The 16,627-nt window shown below is 41.3% G+C and overlaps 1 pseudogene; it reads left to right on the top strand.

Moving 5' to 3' along the window:
• The first annotated feature begins 677 nt into the window (after positions 1-677).
• LOC137282369 (uncharacterized) lies at positions 678-12,001 on the top strand (annotated as a pseudogene).
• The last annotated feature ends 4,626 nt before the right edge of the window (positions 12,002-16,627 follow it).

The following is a 16,627-nucleotide window of genomic DNA, read 5'->3' as shown; positions in this document are numbered from 1 at the left end:
CCCTCTCTCTCTCTCTCTCTCTCTCTCTCTGCCTCTCTTCTCCCTATCTCTCTCCTCTGGCGTCTGTCTCTCTTTCTCCTTTGCATCTCTTACTCCTCTCTGTGTGTTTTCCTTCACCCCTCTCTCTCTCCCCTTCTCTCGCTCTCTCTCTCTCTCCCTCTCTTTCTCTCCCCTCTCTCTCCCCTCACTCTCTCCCCCTCTCTCTCCCTCCCCCCTTCTCCCCCCTCCCCCATTCTCTCTTTCGCTTTCGTGTTATCACTTTTATCATGTTATTATGTGTTGAACAAAGCCATATTGAAGCCCCTAGGTGTATGTGTAATATTATCGCCATAAACCTCACAGGCATCCGCCAAGCATCTTCCCAACCAGCAGTCTCTCCTAACCGCCTCTTCCAATGGCTACACCTGTTTATGCCCAATGCGTCCAGCCTATACCTTCAGGGTATCTCAATACAGAATATCCCAATATCCCACGATCAAATTGTGTATAAGATGACGATAACACGTTATATAGATACCTATCTTTGTTATCGGTGCAGTTTACTGAGATCACTGTGATATTAACGCGGTAAGGTTATGAAGAGATATGGCGTCATGAGGGGACGTGAGCATTTATAACAAGGTTACCACAATGTCACGACTTTCGCATGTCATTAGCTGTCATTCACATCGTATACCATGAACAGACAAAGGTCTGATCCCTTTCGTCCTCAAGAGTATCACAATGGTTATTCCCCGGAAAGATTTATTGATCCACACAGGAAGGTATGTAAAATTTTAAAGTCTTAAATGTTTAACCGTTTCGTTATAATTCATCATTGCGACTAACAGATAGTGACGTTAATTTTCTCTGAACACGACCCGTGAAGGTCCCCGGGTTTGAATAGGCCTTCAGCAACCCATGCTTGCCATGAAAGCCGAGTACTCTTGTCGTAAGAGTTGACTAACGGGATCGGGTGGTCAGGCTCGCTGACACGGTTTACACATGTCATCGGTGCAGATCGATGCTCATGTTGTTGATCACTGGATTGTCTGGTCCAGACTCGATTATTTGCAGACCGCCGCCATATAGCTGGAATATTATTGAGTGCGGCGTAAAACTGAACTCACTCACTCACTCACACACTCATTCTCTGAACACGCTGGGTAGAAATCCGAGACAACCCCTGTCGACCACAACGTCGCTTACATCTAAGCCTTTCGGCTTAGGAATCTCCCCATCAAAAAGAACGTCCTCTGTCATATGTGTTTATGATTCATAAAATTGGGGGCGGTAGGGTAGCCTAGTGGTTAAAGTGTTCGTTCGTCACGCCGAAGACCCGGGTTCAATTCCACACATTGGTACAATACATGTAACCCACTTCTGGTGGCCTTCCTCCGTGATGTTGCTGGAATATTGTTAACTGCGGCGTAAAACTAATCTCAGTCATAAAAATGGTGACGAGTGGTCGTTGTGGTCATCACGATGAGTTATGTCCCAAAACATTAGTTTAGTCAATTTTCAGCTGCGCACATTCTTTTGTTCCTGATCAGTGAAGACCTTCAGATTGGTCGTCAGAGGCGGTCATCGTGATAAGTTGGTCACTCTCGCTGATTTGGCTGTCTCATGTCATCGTATCCCAATTACGTAAATCGACGCTCATGATGTTGATCACTGGATTATTTACAGGCTGCCATAATATAGCTGGAATATTGCTGAGTGCGGCGTTGAAAAAACAAACAACAGAAAAGTTACCATGGTCTGTATTTTGAGCCAAGCAAGAACCATTGTTTCAGAGTTCTGATCTGAGCACAAATGCAAAAGTATTCGGAAACCTGGAAATCTACCTACCGGAATCCCAGTATGACGATATTGATGACAGCACAAATCGTCGAGGGGAGTTTGAGAAGAGGAAAGGAGCACCGGCTTCATCTCAGCAAAGAGCGCCCTCTAGACAGAGATGTATCATCATGACACTGGTCGTTGCTGTCGTAACTGTTGTCGCCATCGTCGTCCCAATAGTTGTTTTAAAAAATGGAGAAGCAACAGGTAAGACTACCTGTCTAAAGATGATCTTGCTAGTTACGTTCGCGTTGATGGAGATTTTGTGTCATGTCCAAATAGATTTCAACATATGCCATATTTGGGATTTCACTTTCTTAGTAAAGTACAATTTCTAGTACTTTTTTTCCAAATAGTTTTGTTTTCTTTGTTGTTTACACCGCACTAAGCAATGTTCCAGGTCTATGGTGGCGGTCAGTACATAATCGAGTCAGGACCAGGCAAACAATTGATCAACAGCATAAGAATCAATCTACGCAGCAGGGACATATCAGTCAGAGAGCCTGACTACCCGATCCCGTTGGTTGCCTCTTACAACAAACATAAGTTGCTGTAGACCGGTTCTAACCCGGATATGTAAGGTTCCGTTTCGTCGTGTTTCAAACATAACATTAAGCTGGTTTTACTGTCATGTACGGGCGTATTCAGACAAAATTAGTTTCTTTATATCTCTAGGAGAACTTGCGTTGGTCGGAAACCATTTACTGTCTCAAGGCGATTATCATCATGAAATCATGAAACACGAAATGCATGCCCACAGACAGCGATGCCTTCGGCTACTCCCATGCGTACAAAGGTATCGAGAATATCTATGAACATCTGAAGGGTACTGATGCATGCATTAATAGATGCGTCACAACCAGATCTACAGCCGTGACACAACATTCAGTACTTAACGCAGAGTCGATTGTACAATACCGATTTCACCATGAGCATGTGCGCGTTTCTTACATACGCAGATTACGCGAGATAGCCACCGGCCTGCTAGCCCGCGGCTATTAAGAATCGGGTCAGGCATGTGAATTACAACAGTGACGTTTTTTGAACTCAGATATGTGTTATATTTGTTTGGGTTTTTGTTTTTGTTATTTGTTTGTTTGTTTTTTGTTGCTTTATTTATTTATTTATTTATTTATTTATTTATTTATTTATTTATTTATTTATTTATTTATTTATTTATTTATTTATTTATTTATTTATTTATTTATTTATTTATTTGATGGTATGTTACTTTTTCTGTAATCCTTTGCTGAGTTTTTACTTTCAAATTTTAGGAAAGGGCTAGCATGTCAATGCTTTTCAGGACCCTCATTATTACCAGCAAGTACCAGTAACTTTTTTGATGTGGGAAGGCTGTTTCTGGTGCCCTTCGCCTTGCTGGAATATTGCTAAATGCGGCATAAAACTAAACTCACTCACTAATGCAAAGAGGCACACGGGTCTCAGGAGTTCAGTTGCACAGAGTCGTGTCCCCTGTAATAGTGAATTAAAATCCAAAATTCACTTTTTGATTTTCGGTTGTAACCCGATATTTTGTGTTATCGTCAGATGACAGCGGTATGAAACTAATCTAACTCACTCACTCACTTATAACATTGGTGACGAGTGGTTGTGTTCATAACGCTAGGTTATGTTCCAAAACGTGTAGCCTGCATTACACTTTTGCCATGGTATGTAAGCTTGCAGAGTATACACTCCAGTAACTCATATAACGTTTGTAATCTTTTAATCAATTCCACTTGCATACATTCTTTTGCTCCTGATCCATGAAGATCCAAGTTAGGACTGACCTTCACTAACCCATGGTTTTCGTATGAGGCGACTAACGCTATCAGGTAGTCAGGTTCGCTGACTTGTCTGCCACATGTCATTGTATCATAATGGTCATGTCATTTAATCCCAAAGATCGATGTTCATGATGCTGGCAACTGGATATTTTCTTTTACCACCAGCTGAAGCATTGGGGCAAGGAGACACCCTGAAGAATGTTGGTGATGTTGAAACGTCATCATCTTCAACTATCTCACCGTTCACGACGACACCACCGCCATTACCATCTTCGAGGTCATCAAAGCCTTCTTCAACTACATCCACTACAACAGCCGCCACATCTACGCCGATCTCCTCTACCTCAACGACCTCAACAGTTACACAAACTACATCAACAGCATCCACTACAACTACTACTACATCGCCACCGACTACTCCACCTCCACAGACAAGTAAGAAACGAGCCGCAGTCAAAACGTTTGGAGCCTAAATGGTTCTAATTTGTGCATGATAAAAATAAGTGTGACATTCAAGAATGATTTATATATACTGTGAATAGAAATTAAGCGCCGCACAGTTGTTTTGCCAACATAGGTTGTCTCATAGGAAATCTTTCCAAAAACATCAACTATCATAATTTGGTTTAATACTTTTTACTATTTTACTTTACAAACAAAACCATCATTGAAATTACCTTTCACTTTAAACAGGACGTATGCGTTTTTTGGAAAACATGCATTTTGTTTTCCTCAAAAGGTTACCAATTTTTGAATAGTGAAAACCAGAAATGACTGTTATATGGCCACATTTGTCATTTTTGACAGGTAAACCCTTAGTTTAATATTTGTATAAGCAAAGTATTAATAGTTAGTTTGCTTTAAAAGGCAATATTGCTTTAATTGTAAATACAAATGATTATGACATCCCTAAAACAGTTTCCAGATGAACCTTCTCTAAATATGGATTGGTCTTCCCAATTAGTTCAGCCTAACATTTTCACAGCTTCGTTTAGAAATAGGCTGGCATTTTATTTTGTATTTCTTGGATATCATTCGCATGAACATAATACTGACATGCACATGTCACTAGTTTCATATGTACCGCTATTAAGCGGCTGAAATGGAGTTTTGAGTACAGAGCAGTTATAAAGAATTTTGTACCCGAATGCCATTGAAGAGCACATTGAAGAGCGATTTACAGCTGTACGAGTACTGAATCCCATGGGTGAATGATATAAATTATTCTTCAGTATCATACAGTTATTTTTATCATCCACATATTTTAAAGTATTTTAAGCTCAAAATGTTTTGATAGTGCGTCATAGTGATGTTACCCGCATAATTCTTTGTCATGTGGACGTTGACCTTACAGGACCACCATACTACCAGCAAGTATTCTAGTTGCCAGTCAAACCCTTTCCTACCCGTACCCTTCTATCATCTTCACTCACTCACTCACTCACTCACTCACTCACTCACTCACTAACTCTTCGGTGTATTTTAGACATCCAGATGTTCGGATCCGAGACGTTGCTTGACTACGGGGCATCGTCTGTCATCTGTGGGATCACGCATCCGTACGATTGGCAGTACGTCAGAATACGTCACGTCGACATGAACGGAAATAAGAGAGACATCTTCAGAATTGACAGGGGGTCTAGGCCACAACTTGACACTGCCCTGGATGCGAACAAAATCTCAGTGAGTTCACTTTGATCCTACTAAAATACTGGATGTAAGATAATTACCTCCATTTTCAAATGAATAGTAAACTTTCAAAATGTTCCCGAAGTGTTGGTAAATATCTAAATATATCAGATTGCAGCCATGCAAGTTGGTAGATGGGCTTGTTTGTTTGCTTGTTGTTTAATGCCAATCAATGTTTCAAAGCCTCTTTAGCCAAGCCCTATTACCCTTGTCTTACTCGAAGTCATACCATTTTATGACCCTTTTCTTACTCGAAGATTACGTGGAACATCACAGCCTCGAGTCTGTATTTCCTTGTGGCCTTCAAGCCTGCCAACTGTGAAGATGTTGGGACCTATTACTGCGACCTCATCACAGACTCAGGAACAAAAACGGCGGGTTCCACTGTCACCGTGAAAGGTACAGAGCTTTCATGAATCTGTTTGATATCTATATCAAAGTCACCATTATACATCGAATGATGATGATGATGATGGTGATCATCATCATCATCATCATCATCATCATCCGCCATGGACACATGTCCTATATCTTAAATGAACTCTTTCAAGCATTTACATCGATATAAGTATGTCAACATTAAACACACATCGAGACATCATCATCATCATCATCGTCATCGTCATCGACGTTGTCGTCATTATCATAACTATTATGATTGTAACCAAGCAGATAAATTACTCTTATCCAACTCGTAATCTCATCCATTAGTATTGTTGCTGTTGCTATTATGATTATTTGACTAAGAATAATTCCAGCTGTGCCTACAACGCCTTCGCTGACTACCCCCATGACGGTGGTTGCTGGGCAACGGACTGAGGTCTCGTGCACAGGCAACGTGGGTTTTCCCGGGGGAATGATGCTGCTGTTGGCCAAGGACAAGGAAACTGGCGTTCTCTGGGAAATCGGCCCAAGTGATGGACTCACTCGGGAGTTCAGACGGGTGGGGTGTCAAAATTACGTGAACCTCACCTACACTTACAGTCCGCCCAACGACGGGAACAACACCGCTATTGTTTGTTTGACGGAAAATAGTTTCGTAGCAACCGACGTCATCAGAAAGACGGCGTCACGTGATTTGCATGTTCTTCCAGGTAACGTACAGCAGGATTCGAAACCATGAACAATAACTTATTAAAGATCAAGATTAGAAATTGAACATGTAAAGGGATAATCTGGGATTTGAACCGTAGTAGTAGTAGTAGTAGTAGTAGTAGTAGTAGTAGTAGTAGTAGTAGTGAGTGAGTGAGTGAGTTTGGTTTTACGCCGCTTTTAGCAATATTCCAGCGATATCACGGTGGGGGACACCAGAAAATGGGCCTCACACGTTGTACCCATGTGGTAGTAGTAGTAGTAGTAGTAGTAGTAGTAGTAGTAGTAGTAGTAGTAGTAGTAGTAGTAGTAGTAGTAGTAGTAGTAGTAGTAGTAGTAGTAGTAGTAGTACCCAGGCTGTTCCGTCAACATCGACGAAGGCTGGAGATAGTGCCTTCTCAGTTGCAGCTCCTATCCTGTGGAACACGGTCCCATCGACATCAGAAACAGTGACTCTCTCCCAACTTTTAAGAGAAAACTCGAAACATTTCTTTTATCAACAACTGGTGAACTGAAGCAAAGTGACCTCTATCGTGTAAAGCACCATTGAGCAGCTGCATATAGCTGGAAATAGGGACTGTATAAAGTAATTATTATTTCAATTATTATTTAGTGGAAGTAGTAGTAGTAGTAGTAGTAGTAGTAGTAGTAGTAGTAGTAGTAGTAGTAGTAGTAGTAGTAGTAGTAGTAGTAGTAGTAGTAGTAGTAGTAGTAGTAGTGGCGACAACAGAAGTGCCTCCGTTGTCGCTATCATCACCATCATCATATGTTGTCGTAGATGATTTGACTTGCCATGTCACTCGTCAGAGTAATATCTGAATGTATTTCCAGCCAATATCTGCACCTCTGCCTCGGGCTCTTCCTCCACCGTGCCTTTCCCCTTCACTTGTGAGAAGTTCGTCATGTGTCAAGGTGGCACGGCATCAGTCGTGGCCTGTCCCGCAGGCACGTGCTACAACGCCGAGATGTCGTTTTGTCAAAAAGATGGCGACAACACACTATCGAAATCAGGTAAGATTTGGTTATATTTTTCTTTTTCGATTGAATTGTTTTATATTCTTTAGAAAGAAGGCAGTGATGTACTGCAATCAAAATATTCCCCTGATTTTGATTTCCTAAAGTATATAAAGAAGCCTCAACTGTGTAAGGGCCAGGGGGTTAGTTAATGGACACTCTCAGCACAGTCATTAGTCCAAAATACATTGGTCGGATTTGATCGTGACAGAGTTCAAATACTACACGACATATATCTTTTGCAAAACAAGCACAGTCGGTGACCAGTCTAGATCGAGAAGGCGTGGTGATCTTTATGCTAGTATGATTTGTTTGTAGCCTAACGCCGCACTCAGAAATATTTCGCCGATATGAAGTAGAGAACGAGAGTCAATAACGACTTAGCATTTAAATTTTAATTAAATTTAAACTAGGAATAAAGAAAAGAATGGATCAAACCTAATGTTCTGTGCATTTTAAAAAACAGGAAATAAACGGTATTATGTTGGCTTTTCTTTTTTTGAAATTTCAGATATATCTTTGGTGACGTCAACAGCGGTTCTGAACACGAGCATGCCGTTTGTAACGTGCATGGCTTCCAACGTGACTGAACCATATAACCTAACTATCTCCCTCTCCAATACCGTCGCTGGTGGATTTGAGAGCCTCGTTTCAGTATTTCTGCATTCCATGACGTCATATTCAGCCTTGACCTCTCGCAACATCACCCCCAGCGTGACTAGGTGAAACGGAACGGTCGCTGTATCGCTGATTGCTTACGCCGTCTCCTGCAAAGATAAGGGATTGTACAGATGTCAACTGAAGACAGCTTCTGAAACGATCAGCAAATTTGGCACTGTTACAGTCAATGGTAAAATGATTGCTTGAGTGAGTGAGGGTGGTAACGTGAACGAGTGAGTTGATGTAACAAAGGTGCGATACCTCGAGAAAACACAACTCGTGGGAGGATTCAGGAATTTTGAAAGGGGGTAGTGGTGGTAGTGGTGGTGGTTGTGGGGTATTCGAACCCGCAGAAACAGATTATTTATGACGTTAAAAGCAAATAATATTTTCATTATTTACCATCGCCGTCATCATTTGTGTTGTAGCTTTTATCAGCATCAGAAACTCTGCATGTGTCAACCTTGTCATCCATTCATATATTTCCTTGTCCACCCGTGAAGATCCGGTTTAGAACTGATCTTAAGTAACCCGCCCTTGTCGTAGGAGACTAATGGCAAACAAGGATAAGTACAGCACCGACGTGACAATTGACTCGTACTAGCATGTATGAGTGCCACCCATTGAGCGAAGGGACCCCAGGTTGTATCCTCTGCTACGCTACGCGCGGACTCATTTTCATCGTCATGCAGTGCACATGCACTAGCCCATATCTGATCCACCATTTAAAAACCAAATGCGTTTGTTCATATCCGTGAACCGCCAACGTCTCGTATATGCGTTCTGTGCCCTTGCAACTGTGCAACTTCTCCTTGTTTGCCAGTAGTGGAATCACTGACTTGCTGATTGATTGACACCTGTTCTCGTATCACAGTTTCGTAGTTGGAAGGTCATTATGTTGATCACTGGATTATCTGGTCCAGAATAGATTATTTACACACGGTCGCCATACAGATGGGAATATTGCTACGTGCGATATCAAACAACAAACAACGTACATATCACTGTTTCATTGTTGATCAAATCCATCTGTTTCAGCCCATCCAAGCAAGCCAACCCTTTCATTCCGGGACGAACTGATAGCGGGGAGGTCCACTCTGGCCTACTGCAAGGGGTCCGTTGGCTTTCCTGGCGGAAAGATACTATGGTTCCTAAAACCTGCCTCCATGCCGAACTTTATTCAAATGAACATTGCCAAAGACACAACTGAAAAGTCGAACTGTTCCAATCACATGGTTAGCAGCTTCGTGTACACCCCCGTGATGGCTGGGAATGGATCCGTCCTGAAGTGTGTATCGTCCAATGAAAACTATCCTCACGCGTCCGTCGCTGACAACAGCGACAGCACGCAACTGCTGATTCTTACAGGTACGTAGTTGACATGAATGAGTGAGTGTTGTTTCACGCCACCTTTATCAATATTCCAGCATTATCACGACTGGGGACACCAGAAATTGGCTTCACATATTGAACTCATATTGGGAATCAAACCCGGGTCTTCGGCGTGACGAGTGGACTCTGGAGCCATTAGCTACACCACCGCCCCTGTCTGAAATGATGTCACGATAGAAGTATTGTTGATTACACATGAAACCTACCTCGGTTATTCAAGGTTTATTAGGTCTTGGATAGTCATTTATCACATGATACTTTCAGAAATCACAACTTTGTCCGTGTTTGTGGATGTTCGTAATATTGATCACTGGATTTATAGTCCACACTCGATGGTGTATAGATCGCCACCATAGAGCTACAATATTACTGAGTACGGCGTGCGTCGAATTAACAAACAAATAAGCGAACTCATGTGAGGCGACGTACCATAGCGTGGTCTTATCTCTCGAAGGGACAAGGCGTGCCGATGAATATCGTACGAAACATTTTGGCCTTCATTTGATGAAGAAGCAATAGATGGTCTTGAAGATGCAATAGGTGGTCTTGAATACCGTTACATGACATGTGCAAAGACGACTTCCTGCCCTTCATCAGATGAAGATGCAATAGATGGTCTTGAAGATGCAATAGATGGTCTTGAATACCGTTACATGACATGTCGTGGTCAGACGGCTTCCTGTCCTTTATCAGATGAATATGCAATAGATATTCTTGAAGATGCAATAGGTGGTCTTGAAGATGCAATAGGTGGTCTTGAATACCGTTACACAAGACGGCTTCTTGCCCTTCACCAGATGAAGATGCAATAGGTAGCCTTGAATATCGTTACAAACAAGACGTTGTGCCCATTCTCTGGATGAAGAGACAAGAGTTATCCCTAATGACAGTCCCCTTCTGCTGCTCCACCAGGACGTCACCCCCACCTTAAGAACAGCGACAACTAAATAGTGATCGTTTGCAAAACAGCTTTGTTTGGTATCCCAAATTGTGAGACAAATCATAAGACTGTTCTAATTTCATATGACTGTGCAAAATTTGGTTTTGTTGTAATCGTTAGACTTTGTGCTAGTCTGCAATTCATCGGTCTTAAATTAAATCAAACGGTCAGTAGTAAATGCTCGTGGCTATTTGTAACACTACTCCCCGGGGGGTATTCGTAACAAAGGTGTGATTCCTTGCGGGAATATCAAACATCACAGAAACCATTTCTTTAAAAGACGTGACGCTTCAAGCAACACTGTGTTGATACTGATATGTATATTGATAAAGCTTTGAACAAGGTCCCGTGGTGCATCTCTGTACTATAAACCAAGTAAACGCCGGAGGTTGTATATATACTGAACAGCAAAAAAATCGAAACTCTGTCTTTTTTGTTTTTGAATTTTTGTCTATAAAAGTAGAAGACTTAACCATGAACGCTTATGTTTTGAGATTTCATTTTTTGGAAACTTGCGGGTTTTGGGGTTTTTTGGGTTTTTTTGTTGTTGTTGTTGTTGTTGTTGTTGTTGTTGTTGTTGTTGCTGCTGATGATGTCGTTCGGTATATGCTTTGACTGGTTTGTGACTGTTGCCTCGAAGGAATCCGAATTTAAGAAATGTTCTTGTTTGTGAGTGTAGTTTTATGCCGTTTTTAGCAATTCTAACAATGTCGCGGCGGGCAACACCTGAAATGAGCTTCACACATTGTACCCATGTGGGGAATTGAACCTTGGTCTTCGCTTGACGAGCGATGGCATTAACCACTTGACTATTCCACCTCACCCTAATGGTCCTGTTCAGTGACAGCGTAGCATTAAACAAAAAAAAAACAAAAAAAAACAAAATAAACAAATCGCTTATCCCGTCATCGATTGGTTTCTCATAAAACCCAATCGACAACCCGAGTTAGAATCGATCTTCAGTAACCCACGCTTGTCTTAAGAGGCGACTAACGAGATAGGGTGGTCAGGCTCGCTAACTTGGTTGACACGTCATCATCGTATCTCAGTTGCATAGATAGATGCTCATGATTTTGATCACTGGATTGTCTGGTCCAGATTGGATTATTTACAAACTGCCGTCGTATAGTTAAAATAGCGCTGAGAGCGGCGTAAAATGAACTCACTGTGTAATGAACGCTAAAACATATCGCTTGATTTTCTGATGCAGAAAGGAAGATGCGTGATATTGCGTTGGCAATAAGTATCCTGTACAGCAAAACAATCAAATGGAAAGCATAATCATTTACTTTAATCAGATTTCAGTTTTTTAAAACTTGCGTTTCTGCTGTTCAGCATTGCTATCCATGAAAATAATTAATATTGTCACTGATCCCGGCTGATAATCAATTTCACCCTTGTTACAGGTACAGAGTGCAAGGGAAAACCAGACAACAGTAAAATCAGCCACCCATATTCCTGTCACAAGTATATACAATGTTCCGCATCAACACAATCTGTTTACACCTGCCCTGGGGGAGTATGCTTCGATCCAGTCACACAAACCTGTCCAGAGGGGCCCTGAAGATACCCGACGAACATCTGCTTCGATAATTTGTGAGATGTCAAAAACTCTATGGAGGAACTTCTAGCCCCCTTGTCTTTGCAAGTGTTAAAGATTTTTTTTCAAATTATTTGAGATGACCCCCAACTCGAAACGCTTCATACTAAGGCTTTACATATAACGATGCATCGAGCTATTGATGGATTGCAATTGTTGAGTCTCCGATAGCAATTAAAACTATCGATGCATCGATTACATTTTAGTAACCAACTTCTGTCGACTCATTATTTTAATTATTTGATCAATCCCAAATAATCATTAATCCGCGCATAAAAATGAAATGAATTCGATGCGGGGTATCGGCTCAATTCTCCTTCTTGTTTTTTTCTAAATCTTTAATCCTTGCAAAAACATTATGACTCGTTGGAGGAATGTGAAGGTCAGCGTGCCCCCGATATCAACAATAGGGATTGCCTCTTTCAGCCAAACCCAGTTCCAGGCAGTGAGGATGACTGCCTTGTTTCACGTGTTAAAGGTCGGGCTTTATATCCGTCTTAACGATGAGACGAACGAAGTCAAGACCACTGAAACATGTGTTGTTCCGTTTAATTTATTTCATATTTTGTATATATTTGTTTATAGATGTTTGTATGAAAATTGTACATAAAGACGAGAACCAATGAAAACAAAATATAAATTGTTATCATTGCTGTGTTTTTTTTTCTTCCAGTGTTACGGGTTCTACAGTCCAAACTGGACAGATTGAGAAGTAGAAAATACATAGCAATTAAAAATTGTTTACTTATGTTTTCCAGAATAAATCTGTGTAGTGATAAAACTCGATATACAGGGAAGCAATAAATGTTTTAGTCGTTTTTTACGCTTCTATTGTATTAGGTACCGTAAGCTCGCAACACCCGGAACTGCATGTCACCAATTCCGTCTCTAGTGAGTGAGTTTGTTTTTTGGCCGCTTCTAGGAATATCTCGACGGGGGACACCAGAAATGGTTTTTTGTTTGTTTGTTGTTTTTTTTTGTTGTTGTTTTTTTGTTTGCTTTCTTTGATACATTTTATGTATGCATATTCAATAAAACAAATCCCTTTTTGATGTTTATCAAACCTTTTCCTGAAATATTATTGGAAATATAAGGTAATAATTACGTCAAATGTCAAATTAGTTGTATCAAGAAGTTTCATTCCTTAAAATATATAATTACGCGAAAACAAAATCAACGATGAATGAGTTCTTCTGTTGGAATAAGACGGGAACAGAGTTATCGGTTCGGTTTAAAGTGACTCCGATCTTCCTACGTCAATATGAAATGCTTCCAGATGGGCACGAGTCGCTATTCGGCTTGTCCCAGAATAACATGCTCGTCACGAATATATTTTTCACGTTACGGAAAGGGGCGAGCGTAATGAATGCTGTCTTCTTTCACATAACGCAACACTTGACACCACTTGCCCTTTTCCATGACAACCCGTGCCCGTCTCGAGTGAGTGAGTTAAGTTTTACGCCGCTTTTAGCAATATTCCAGCAATATCACGGCGGGGGACACCAGAAAATGGGCTTCACACAATGTACCCATGTGGGGAGTCGAACCTGGGTCTTCGGTGTGACGAGCGACCGCCTTAACCACTACGCTACCCCACCTCCCCTGCCCGTCTCGATGCTTGTTGTGGGTGAAAATAAAACAAACCAAACAGAACGATTGCGTGCACGCGTGTGTTAACATAACAGCTCTCATGGGTCCAACAAAGTGGATAGCAGACGATCTTGCGGTGTTATTTTGAAGTATATACGTGCGCTTTCTAACAATTTTAGGAAATAATATAAATCGCTACTAGTTTCAAAACAAAAGCATTATATTTTCGCTTTAATCTTTGGCATTTCTCATCTCAGGGGATATTTCAGTCTGACTTTCTTTGGATCATTCATATTGTATTTGGGATATTTATTTAAAATTCCAGCAGGGGTGTTGCTGCAAGGTTATATAAATGTTCAGCTTGAGTGAGTGATTTTAGTTTTACGCCGCACTCAGCAGCATTCCAGATATATGGCGACGGTCTTTAAATAATCGAACCTGGACCCGGCAATCCCGTGGTCAACAGCATGAGCATCGATCTACACAGTTGGGAACTGATCAAATCAAGTCAGCAAAGCTTCACGAAGAAGTTGTGCATAACAAATAGGGCTGTGTATATAAATGCACTGAGGTCCTTCCACGACACTCTTACCATGTTTTAGTGCTGCTTTTTCAATCTCCATTTTTGATTTGATGTTCTGTTATAATTGTGGGATTTCTAAATCAAGTCACCTTGGGGGATATCTAGCATTTATTGTGATGCTGAAATAAGTTCCGTTTGAAGTATTTATGTTAAATTCAAATCCCCGGAATTCTTTCATGTTATGAACGTCTACATGCGTTGAGAAGAATTCAAATCCACAATTTGCTTACCCCGAACATTTGTTAGCAAGAAGTAAAGTACAAGAATCTTGACCACCTTCTTGTGACCACTAAGTGGCACTGTGCATTTCGGCCGTGGGATATATACCAATTTACTCTTATCAGAGGGGTACACGTCCGTTTCCAAGACTATCAGCTGTCCGACTTCCAATTTTGTGGAAGGCACGGTGGCCGAGTTTACTAGACTGCGGTTATGTATTTGACTCTGAGGGTGTGATTTGAGTCCAGGATTGGGACCCAGCCCAAGAAAATTACTACAGTCTGTACTTTACTGAGAAATTGCAACCCTGAATAGAGCTTGTGTTTTAAAGAAGTATAATTATTATCACTTGACGGCGTCCAGGTTCACTTTTTGTTATACAAGAATCATATCGACAAAATTATGGATCCAGTATGAAATATGAAAATTTCTCGATTACACCAACATGAATGAATAAGTGAGTGAGTATAGTTTTACGCCGCGCTGAGCAATATTACAGCTATATGGCAGCGGTCTGTAAATAGTCAAGCCTCGACCAGGCAATCCAGTGATCAACAACAGAAGCATCAATCTACGCATTTGGTATACGATAACAGGAGTCAACCAAGTCAGGAATCCTGCCCATCCGATCCCGTAAGTCACCGCTCACGACAAGAATGGGTTCCTGAAGATAAATTCTGACCCGGATCTTTGCGGGTTTCGTGGAGGTCAAATGCATAACTAACTGAAAATATTTCAGAGTTAAAGACGTTTACTGCAGGTGTTACTCACCCTTTGAGGGAACGAAAATTACGACCGTTAGACTCCCCAACTCCGTCCCGCAAATGACGCTGGGGACCGTTAGGTATCCTGGTGGTTAAAGCGTTTCCTCATGCCAAATACATGGATTCGACAGCGGAAGTTTGTGAAGACCATGTCTGATGTTCCCTGTATTTATAAGTCGTGATAGGAATATTGCCAGAAGAGGTGTAGATCCAAAATCGCTCAATTTAATGACGTTACGTTATCTTGCCGCCACTGACGTGCAGTGACGTTGTTACACCTTGTTCCGTACTGTTTCAGGGACCGGTGAAGGTAGAACAAGCTTCCAGCAACCAATGCGTGCCATAAAAGACGACTCTGCTTGTCGTAGGAGGCGACTAACTGGATCGGGTGTTCAGGCTCGCTGACAAGATTGACACATCTAACCGGTTCCCAAGTGCGCAGATCGATGCACATGTTGTTGATCACTGGATTGTCTGGTCCAGGCTCGATTATTTACAGACTGCCGCCATACAGTTGGAATATTGCTGAGTGTGACGTAAAACTAAACTCACTCACTCTTTCAGATGAGCGGTGAAACACAGTCAAATGTAAATAAGGGATATCTTCTAAAAAAACACTTGTGTATTATATCCATCAATGCATTAATCATATTTTTAGGTACTACGTCATTGAATTAGTCTGAATTTACCCCACTTTTGGTAACATACCAGCAACATCACCACAGTTTTCTTCACTCATTCTACCCATGTGGGAAATCGAACTCGGGTTGTCGGCTTGACGAGCGAACGCTTTAACCACTGGGCTACCCCACCGCCCTCATACACACTCATGTAGACTGATCATAGAGTACTACAAGAACGGAGAACGTGGATACATGACGCTCCTTTTTATTCTTTAAAACGAACGGCGGTGGGTAGCCTAGTGGTTAAAGCGTTCGTCCGTCACGCCGAGGGCACGAGTTCGATTTCCCACATGGGATAAAATTGTGAAGCCCATTTCTGGTGTCTCCTGATGTGATATTTGTGAAATATTGCTAAAAGCGAGGTAAAACCATTCTCATTCACTCTTTATCACAACGTTTCAGAGCTAACTCTTCCTCATGGGGTGTGTGGTGGGAGTTTAATGTACAAAGATAACAATAAAGTCAAGACGTTGTTATCTATAAAAACGTGTCATGTATTCAAGTTTCAGTTCCTAAAAGACTTTTAAGAGAGAAAATGTTTCTCTGTCATCCAGTTAGCCAATGATTTATATCAACGATTTATATTCCTGTCAACATTTTCCAATTTATTCAGTTTATACACAGAGTCACACTGAGAACTGGGTTATAAACGAAACCATTTAACTAACACAAAAATAACGAAACACATTTGCAATCCCTTGGATTGCATGACGTCTAAACTACATGAATGTAATGACATTTATTCCAATGACCTGACGTTATCGATGAAGATCGATAATTGTGACTGGTATAT

Source organism: Haliotis asinina, chromosome 4 (assembly GCF_037392515.1).
Source record: "Haliotis asinina isolate JCU_RB_2024 chromosome 4, JCU_Hal_asi_v2, whole genome shotgun sequence".
NCBI lineage: Eukaryota > Metazoa > Mollusca > Gastropoda > Lepetellida > Haliotidae > Haliotis > Haliotis asinina.
The sequence above is the reverse complement of the archived record's forward strand: the minus strand, read 5'-3'. Positions and strand labels throughout refer to the sequence as shown.